Genomic DNA, 7,424 nt, shown 5'->3' on the forward strand with positions numbered 1-7,424 from the left:
GCCGCAATAGTGAAAGGCCCGCGCACCGCGATGAAGAGTGGCCCCCGCTTGCCGCAACTAGAGACAGCCCTCGCACGAACCGAAGACCCAACACAGCCAAAAATAAATAAATAAATAAATAAATAAAGTAGCTATTAAAAAAAAAAAAAAAAAGAGAGAACCTTCTCGGGACTTCCCTGGTGGCATAGTGGTTAAGAATCTGCCTGCCAATGCAGGGGACACGGGTTCGAGCCCTGGTCCGGGAAGATCCCACATGCCACGGAGCAACTAAGCCCGTGCGCCACAACTACTGAGCCTGCGCTCTAGAGCCTGCGAGCCACAACTACTGAAGCCCACGCGCCACAACTACAGAAGCCCACGTGCCTAGAGCCCGTGCTCCACAGCAAGAAAAGCCACCACAATGAGAAGCCCGCCCACTGCAACGAAGAGTAGCCCCCGCTCGCCGCAACTAGAGAAAGCCCGCACAGCAACGAAGACCCAACGCAGCCAAAAATAAATAAGTAAAATAAATAAATTAAAAAAAAAAAAAAAAAAAAGGGAACCTTCTCTCATCAGCAGGTGCAGAGAACCTGAGGCTGGAGTAAAACGGAACACGAGGAAAACGGAAGAGAGTTGGGGCCAGGGGCTTCACTGTAGAGGGCGCTCTCTGTTGTAGCGAGGTCAGGGCGGGGAGGCATTCGGGGCAGAGGGCACCCCCTGAGACGGTCGCCTTGCTGTGACACAGAGGAGAGAACAGCGCCCGGGTGGGAGGACTTTGCTGCTGGGTCAGTAGACACACTCAGTCACCTCGGGGACCAGCAGGATGGGCTCCCCGCACTTTGGGGGACACTGCTCATCCCACAGTGATCTGTTCTCAAGTACAAAGGCCACCCTCTGACTCTGCTGCGCCCCGCAGCCCAGAGCAGGAAATCCAAGCTCAGTACAGCTGACCCCACCGCAAGGCAGGCTCCTCCGCCCTGAGCCTGACCCTCAGACCCCAGCCCCCCTGAGCTTCTTGTCATTCTCAGGGTGCCAGGCCCCTCCCCTCCTCCAGGCCTTTGCGCACACCTGGTCCCTCCCCTTGATGTACCCCCCCAACGTCACCTTTCCCCGCCAGAGAACGCTGCCTCTTTGCTCTAAAAGGACTTCTAGGATCTTACCAAGTCAGCCTCAGCAGTTGCCAGCTGAATGCCAGTTCCCAGTTCTAGAGAGATCCAGGATTTTTTCAATACAAAAGAACCTTGGGGAAGGGTCCATTCTGGGACCACCTGACTGCAAACAAAATGGAAGCTGGATTCTTTTCCTTTCTGGGATTTCACCATTCTGTACTCACCGTGGGATGCGATCCAGAAACTTGGACTGAAAATGTGGGATTTCATAATTTATATTTTTTTAAAATGATGGTCCAAAAGTTGCATAATCCTCATTAGGACTTTTCTTTTTCCTCTAAATCTGTGGTTTTTGTCTAAGCTGACACAGCATTTGAGACAATCAGAGAAGATATATCTTCCTCGGGCTGGATCATGAGAAACTGTCTATCCCCACAGCCTGGAAGAGGGGGTGTCTGTCGGTGAGTACCCACAACTGCACAGCCTGGGGTAGAAAGCTGAGCTCCCCCAGGGCAACATCTCCGACAGAAATCTCTGTCACTTGCTCTCCTGGTGCGGAGGCAGGGGAACTGTGAACACCTCCCCCAAAACACCCAGACACCAGATTCTCATTCCTGAATGAGATGATCTCAGTTGATGTTTCTTCAAGAGGGAAGTAAGAAAATGGGACATGTGTTCCTTAATACCATGTGACCCAGCTATTCTACTCCTAGGAGTAGACCCAAAACAACTGAAAACAGGTGTACAAACAAAAATGTGTACACAGATGTTAATAGCAGCATTATGCACAATAGCCAAAAGGTGGAAATGGCCCAAACTTCCATCAGTGGAAGAAGGGATAAATGAAAGATGGTCTATCCATACACCGGAATAGTATTCAGCCATAAAAAGGGATGCAGCACTGACACAGGCTACATCATGAATGAACCTTGACAACGTTATGCTCAGTGAGAGAAGCCAGACACAAAAAGCCACATACTGTAGGATTCCATTTATATGAAATGTCCAGAATAAGCAAATCCAGAGAGACAGAAAGCAGATGAGCAGTTGCCAGGGGCCGGGGAGGACAGAATGGGGAGTGACTGCTAATAATGGTTATGGGGTCTCCTTTTGGGATGATGAAAACGTTCTAGAATTAAACAGTGGTGATGGTTACAGAACATTGCTAATGTACTAGATGCCACCAAACTGTGTACTTTAAAATGTAAATCTTATGTTGATGAGTATTTTACCACAATAAAACCTTTTTTTTCAAGGAAAAAAAGAAAGAAAGAAAAACGAGCATGGCTGGCCCTACCAACCACCACCCAGATCTGCCTGACCCTCCCCGTTCCAGAACAGAGTGTGCTCCCTTTGGGACTTTATGAGGGGCTCCAGATGCCCTATCCCATGAAGGTCTGAGAAGCTATTCAGCTCAATGAACTGAAGATGAAATGAAATGACGCCTGTGTTCTATTTTCCTTTCTTGACAAGCCATGAGCCCCTTTGAGTGATGCTGGGTTTGCACATCTGGGACTGATCAAAAACCAGTGAGTCTGCAAAAAAAGGGGGGGAAAAAAGCTTCCTAGGTTGGGAGCAAGCAGACACAGAGGCACCTCCCATACGCAGTAAATTACTCTGGTGACAGAGAAAAGAAATGTTCCAGCTCCCACAAGGCCAAAGAGGTCGGCATTTAGGGGTCCTGCCTTTAAAAGCCAGTTTTCAAATGCAACCTACCACAAACCCCAGATATCCAACGTGAGGTCTCTGAGGGAGGGATACAGTTTGGGGGCTTTCAGAAGCTCATGCTCTTCTGCTGAGCTCCAGCCCCCCGCCCCCCATCAAGCCAGTTCTCCTTTCCAGACGCAGGACTGTGGCAGCAGCTGGCATTGCTCTGGGCTCCCCAGCGGGGCCCTCTGCACGTTGATACAGGTACCTGCCAGCAGAGTGGATCCCAAGCCCCTCTCCAGGCCCACCCCTCACCGGGGCCAGGGATTCAGAGCCCACATGGCAGAAGCCTTGCGCGGCAGCACGTTCTGCGCTGACAGCCCTGTGGCCAGCCACTGGACCGGCATCTTCTTCCAGAATCTCGGGCGGGGTCCAGCCAGGATGGCAGCTCTTCCCCGCTCTGGCCGTGTCACGTGGGGCACATACCTTAATCACTCTGAGCCTCGACTGCCTCCTTGTAAAAAAGGAGGACAGTCCAGCTCATAAAGAAGTCATCAGGATAGGTCATCCATGTAAAACCCCAGGCACATCTGGGCCACAGTAAGTGCCAGATAAATGTCAGCTGCTGGTAGGATTACAGATGCTATCATTACTATTCCTACTCCTATTTTTTAAGAGACTGTAAAAATCAAAATCACTCTCTTCATTCTCCTCCCTGGCTGCGTCATCAGGGCCGAGGCTGGGGCTCAACTCTGCTGCTATTTCACTCGGAGCCCCTCTCAAATGAAACGGTTCCTTGTGGAAGTTCAGGTTCAGACGTAGAGTCAGCAGTTGGGCAGAGAAGTGCCTTAAAGGAGGCAGGACCCAGCCACTAAGTGTGTAGGGTAAGTAGACAGAGAGACCTGGGGTGACAACATCACACACAAGCTAGGGGACCTTGGGCAAGCACTTCACCTCTTTGAACCTCGGTTGCCTCATCTGTAATGAACACCTAGAGGCCTTGTGCCCAGGTGTGTTGCAGGTAAAGAGGACGGCAAGGGCCCTCACAGCTAGCACACCAGCAACACAGCTCTCACACCTTCTGGTCCTTCCCCCACGTGCAAACAGCCAGATCAGGGGCAGAAACAGAAAATCAGGTGCACAAGACAAAGAGCCCTGAGAGTTCCCCCCTGGGTCTATCTGGAGAAGCGGGCACGGCCTTCACCTTGTCCTTCACATGGTCTCTCATCTGTCAGGCTCTAGACCCTTGGTGTCCTGACCCCACTGGGGAAGGCAGGCTCACCCTCTTCTGCCCGGGCAAGGAGACCAAAGGTTCAAGGTAGAAACTCACAAGCCCACTCTTGGTTGGAAGTTGAGCTGGGCACCTGCCAGACTCCCAGCTGCTTCTCTTGACCAGAGGAGTAACTCACCTCTGGCTAAAATACACCCAATTCAAATCGGACTTTGATGAGCAGACATCAGCTAAGCCCTTCCTGGCTTGTCCACCAGCCCAGCCCTTTCGAGGGAGGTTCTGGGTCTGCACTGCACGAGGGGCTCGCCCTGGCTCTTCCACCTGGGGCTGCAGATCTCCTAGAGCCCAGCGCTGAGCCCTCAGCTCCCAGCCGTCCCCCCACAAGAAGTTTACGCAGATATCCACTCTGGTTGAAGAGACCCAGGAACTCTTCCCAAACCTGTAGGAACTCTGATATGCCCCACGCCTGGATGCACCCACAGCCATATGGAGCTTTGAAGGCAGACAGAACTGGGTCCCAGCCTCCGCTCTGCCTGGACACTTCACCTCTCTGACCCTCAGGAAGACTACCTGGAAGGTTTGTTCCAAACAAAATCATAAAGGGGCGTGGCCCTGTAAACTTGCCAAGCAGAACGCACATGCCGCCGTTAGGATCACCCCGGCCCTCCACACGTGGGCAGGACACATTCGAAGTCCTGCCACATACACACCATCAGCTTTCTATTTATTGACGCCCACTGTGTACACAGGAACGCAACAGATGACGCCCACTGTGTACACAGGTGAGGGAGGAGCACACAGCCTCAGGGAGCACGATTCTGCGGTCGGTCAGCCTTTGAGTCCTGGCCCCCTAGCGTCCAGCATGTGAGGTCTCGGGCAACTTGCCCTCGCTGAGCCTCAGTTTCTCCATCTGTGGACGGGCATGCTGCCGAGCATGGTTCTGAGATGCAGGCGGCGCGCTCAGCTAAGTGCCTGCACACAGTAAGCCCTAAGAGGTGGCATCTGCTCTGGCTATTTCAGCTCCTCGGAGACTGCGGGAGCGGATCGTACAGTGCAGAGAGGAGGACAATTTAAGTCACACGTACCTCCCCCCGCAGGGCTCCAGCCACCTCCTCGCCGGTGTCTTCTGAGTGGAGGGGCGGCAGCGGCAGCGGCAGCACGGGCACAGCGGACACAGCGGACAGGTCGCGGGACACGGGACACCGGTGCCGCCGAGAGATGCAGTGGGTCCGAGGACCCTGCGCGCCGCCTCTTGTAGGTTGCCCGGAACGCCGGGGCCACGCCCCGCGGCGGTGGGCGGTGCTGATGGGGCCGCGCCGTCGCGGCCCCGCCCCTGTCCTCCCGGCCTCGCCCCGCCAGGTCCTCCCCCGCCCCACCGGCCCCGCCCCTCCCGGCCTCGCCCCACCCCAGGAGCCCGGAGGACACCCGGAGGCGCGGGCGCCTGGGGTCGGGTGGGGGGCGTCGTAGGGAGGGCGGGACCACCCGCGTCCAAAGAACTCGGCTTGACAAGAGGAGGACGCGCTCAGTTTCTCGTCATGACCATAAAAGTATCGTTTCCATTGACAGCTTAACGATGCACCCAGCGCGATGCCAGGCACTTTCCACCAGGGGTGTGCAAATTTACCAAATTCCACTTCTCTGGGGCTCAACTGGAAAATGGGAAAAGGGAAGCTACCTCCCGTGGATTGCAGCAAATGAAATCAGGAAGGGCGGGGGCTCCATCAACTATGGTGCAGAATACACACTTGCTAAATTTATTTCCATCCTCTATGCGTGGATAGAAAACTTCACTCTTGCCACCCTGACACACACACACACACACACACACAATTTCCAGGGTGCGAATGAAGACAGGAAGACCTTACTGGATGAAGGCAGTAAAGCCGAGGTCCAGGCTAAGCACTTTACCGTCATTATTCCAGTACAGGTTCACAGGAATCCAGTGAGATGGAAATGAACCCATTTCACAGATTGGGCAACTGAGGCTTGGAGAAGCGAGTGCCCCAAGTCCCCGGAGGACAGTGCAGTTTAACACTCTAATCAATTGAGAGCCAGAAGCAACTGCCTTTGAGAGATGTAAAGCCAAGGCCCTTGTTGGCAGGGGAAGAAACCAAGGCTGCAGGAGCTAAAGGACTCCCCCGTGCTCCCCACTCAGTCACATAGTGTGGACCAACTGCGTGCTGGTGGTGCCCAAGGGCGAGATGGAGCCTGTCCTCACCACGTTGCTTTTTCCTGCATGAAGACACCGAATCAGCTCACTCAGTATCGACTCCACCCACACAGCCCCCATCCAGTCACTCTGCACCCGCCCCTGTGCTATGCGGGGATCTCAGAGTCTGGGGCACCCGGACAGGTCAGAGCACACCAGGCGGGGAGGGGGTGTGGACAGGGTTGGGGCAAAGATAAGGGAAGAACCTCAGTGATTGGCCAGGCACGTGTGACACGGATTCAGAAAGCTGGAAGCTCTTGAAGATTTTGGTGCAGCTCAAATGCAGATAAAAAAGTTATCTTTTTTAAACTCATATTATTTTCATTTCTTTTACTTTTCTTCCTTTTCTCAGTTTTTGAAGCATCATTCTCAGCTCAACATTCATTTATCCAATACTTATTAAGCACCTACTATGTGCCAGGCTCTGTCCCAAGTACTGGGGCATTTAGTGGTGAGCAAAAGACTGCTGCAGAACAAGTGTCCTCGGTTTGACAAAGAGCAAATCCAAGGGGAGAAGAGATTTGTATTCTTTTTTTTTTTTAATTTACTTATTTACTTTGGCTGCATTGGGTCTTCATTGTTGGGTCTTTGTTGCTACGTGCGGGCTTTATCTAGTTGCGGTGAGCGGGGGCTACTCTTTGTTGTGGTGTGTGGGCTTCTCATTGCGGTGGCTTCTCTTGTTGCAGAGCACGGGCTCTAGGCGCACAGGCTTCAGTAGTTGTGGCACACGGGTTCAGTAGCTGTGGCTTGCGGGCTCTAGAGCGCAGGCTCAGTAGTTGTGGCGCACAGGCTTAGTTGCTCCGCGGCATGTGGGATCTTCCCAGACCAGGGCTTGAACCCGCGTGCCCTGCATTTGCGGGTGGATTCCCAACCACTGCGCCACCAGGGAAGTCCCAGATTTGTATTCTTGACGGATGCCTCTCAGGTACCCAGCCTCATACCCATCATCCTGGCAAACTCCCCGCTCCCAGCGGCCCTCTGAGGCTGGTGCTGTCATCATCAGGAAACTGGGCACAGAGAGGTAAGTAGCTTTCCCAAGGTTACACAGCTCCCTAGTGGAGGAACTGGGATTTGTTTGTTTGTTTTTGTACTAAGGGAGAAATTTTATTTCACATTTACAATTTCAATTAAACTTTGGTAGAATAGTGACTGTGCATCTGAATCTCAGGAATACTGAGCAGCTTTCTTAAGGCCTCACTCACCTCTCACCTCCCAGGCTGGTTCCCTGCTCTCACGCACACTCCCTCCC

At 53.2% G+C, this 7,424-nt stretch overlaps 1 protein-coding gene across 1 annotated transcript in view; it reads right to left on the bottom strand.

Moving 5' to 3' along the window:
• CRISPLD2 (cysteine rich secretory protein LCCL domain containing 2) overlaps window positions 1-5,215 on the bottom strand; it is a 67,409-nt gene extending 62,194 nt beyond the window's left edge. The window contains exon 1 of the mRNA XM_082366875.1: window positions 5,052-5,215. The gene's annotated coding sequence lies outside the window, so the exon portion shown is untranslated. The remainder of the gene's footprint in view (window positions 1-5,051) is intronic.
• Window positions 5,216-7,424: the final 2,209 nt, after the last annotated feature.

This window comes from Balaenoptera borealis (assembly GCF_965194805.1).
Source record: "Balaenoptera borealis genome assembly, chromosome: 19".
Classification (NCBI taxonomy): Eukaryota; Metazoa; Chordata; class Mammalia; order Artiodactyla; family Balaenopteridae; genus Balaenoptera; species Balaenoptera borealis.